Source organism: Osmia lignaria, unplaced genomic scaffold (genome assembly GCF_051020975.1).
Source record: "Osmia lignaria lignaria isolate PbOS001 unplaced genomic scaffold, iyOsmLign1 scaffold0011, whole genome shotgun sequence".
Taxonomy (NCBI): Eukaryota; Metazoa; Arthropoda; class Insecta; order Hymenoptera; family Megachilidae; genus Osmia; species Osmia lignaria.
The window spans coordinates 285,001-287,500 of record NW_027478165.1 but is presented as its reverse complement, the minus strand read 5'-3'; the positions used below and the strand labels follow the sequence as shown (position 1 = coordinate 287,500).

The following is a 2,500-nucleotide window of genomic DNA, read 5'->3' as shown; positions in this document are numbered from 1 at the left end:
ACTACTGGCAGGATCAACCAGGGAGCTTAGTTATTATTGTAAATTTAAATTTTCGTCGTCGGCCCTCCCTGTAAGACCGATCGACGTTAAGCCATTTCTCTTTTGTATGTAACACACATTTCATAAATTTTGTACCTCTTATAGAGGCCAAATATTCTCCTCCTCCTCTCATAAAGCACGAAAATCACTTTCACGCCGTGCATCCATCGTGCAAGCACGTAGACCACACACGCTGGACAATATAATAAAAGATAGCGCGGACAGTGGCATGCTATACAAATCGAGAAAGCGCGTACAGTGATCATGCTGGTCATTTTGCCACCAAATTTTATAATCTTTATCATTAGAGCGGGCCCACCAACCTCGTCTCTGTACTTTATACATTTCTCCTCCATCTGCACACACCTTTTCAAACATTAACGGAGAGAGTTCCTTGGACTTGCTTTAAATGTACATATTAGATATGTTGGAATCTCTCTCCTTTAGAAGTTTCCCCAGCCTTAAAACTTCTTTCATTTTTACTCCTCTCTCCATACTTATTTTCCTCTCTGAACGTATCAGAGAGGATTTTATTTCTGACACCTCTTGACTTTTCTTAAATTCAGGGACGTAATTTTGTTCATAATTCAGTGGACTTTTGTGTATTTTATACTTTAAATATTTCCAAACAGTCTCCCTTCTAAAAGTGATAGAACGAATTTTCGTCTAACACTACTTTCTTGGTTCAAAAATTTTATACAATCTTATAACTTTTTCAGTTTTAACCAATTTTGGTTACAGACAGTTGATGCTCAGTTTGTACAAGTATGCAACATTTATAAGTGCATACAGGTCACCAGCCTTATATTACAAGGCTCACCACATATGGGCCATTCGGTCTTAGACACCGACCCGTGGTAATGCTGTGTGGAGATTAATAATAATCCGCAACGGAAAACCGGAACGAGAATAGTCGAGAAAGTATATTCTCGAGGAGCGGTAGACTGCTTTTCAACCGAAGTCATAAAAGAGCCACACGCTCGACGCTACTCCCGACCGGTCCGAGCGAACCGAAAGTGCCTTCCTATAAATACCGAACGGCCGGCCGCTAGGTCGGCGACGCATGGGCTTACGCCCAGGCGTATGCCTGTGCAAACCGCCGTGAGAGCGTACCATCCCGCCGGCACGGTAAAACTTAGACTGAAAATATCGTCGAACATATCCTTTCATTTTATAACGTTCTATACATGAAAATTAATAAATTAACATGCAGGACATAATAAATTCACATTCTCATGTAAATCATGGGTTTAATTAATATTTTAAAAAATTTTAAAACCGCCCAGAACCGATGAGATGAAAATATTAAAACGATATTTTTGCATTTTCTTACGGTAAAACGTTAACAAATAAGCGACTATAGCAATATAAAACTCCATTTGTAATTTAATTAATCAAAATTAATATTTTTTTTTGATTTTTCAGCGATCCAGAACCGATGAGACGAAAACATTAAAACGATATTTTTGCATTTTCTTACGACAAAACATTAACAAATACGAGACTATAACAATATAAAACTACATATGTAATTTAATTAATCAAAATTAATAATTTTTTTTGATTTTTCAGTGATCCAGAACCGATAAGTCGAAAATTTTAACAATCATATTTTTGCATTCTGTACCGTGGATCCATCGTTAAACGCTATTAAACTAACGTCCGTGATGGTATAAATGCAGATTTTCGCTCCGTTTAGCCAAAATAACGAACTTTAGGTGCGCTCCGAAATATTTCAATGTCCCAGCGGCGTATTGCTTCGCCTCTTAGAACCGATTAGTCGAAAATTTTAACAATCATATTTTTGCATTCTGTACCGTGCATTCATCGTTAAACACTATTAAACTAACGTCCGTGATGGTATAAATAAAGATTTTCGCTCCGTTTAGCCAAAATAACGAACTTTAGGTGCGCTCCGAAATATTTCAAAGTCCCAGCGGCGTATTGCTTCGCCTCTTAGAACCGATTAGTCGAAAATTTTAACAATCATATTTTTGCATTCTGTACCGTGCATCCATCGTTAAACACTATTAAACTAACGTCCGTGATGGTATAAATGAAGATTTTCGCTCCGTTTAGCCAAAATAACGAACTTTAGGTGCGCTCCGAAATATTTCAAAGTCCCAGCGGCGTATTGCTTCGCCTCTTAGAACCGATTAGTCGAAAATTTTAACAATCATATTTTTGCATTCTGTACCGTGGATCGATCGTTAAACGCTATTAAACTAACGTCCGTGATGGTATAAATGCAGATTTTCGCTCCGTTTAGCCAAAATAACGAACTTTAGGTGCGCTCCGAAATATTTCAAAGTCCCAGCGGCGTATTGCTTCGCCTCTTAGAACCGATTAGTCGAAAAATTTTAACAATCATATTTTTGCATTCTGTACCGTGCATCCATCGTTAAACACTATTAAACTAACGTCCGTGATGGTATAAATGAAGATTTTCGCTCCGTTTAGC

General features: G+C 37.8%; 1 non-coding gene across 1 annotated transcript in view; it reads right to left on the bottom strand.

Annotated features, from left to right (window-relative positions):
* The window catches only part of LOC143306502 (small subunit ribosomal RNA), a 1,923-nt gene extending 1,899 nt beyond the window's left edge, over positions 1-24 (bottom strand). The window contains exon 1 of the ribosomal RNA XR_013063878.1: positions 1-24. This exon is cut by the window's left edge and continues 1,899 nt beyond it. This is a non-coding gene — a ribosomal RNA (small subunit ribosomal RNA).
* Between the last annotated feature and the right edge of the window lie 2,476 nt (positions 25-2,500).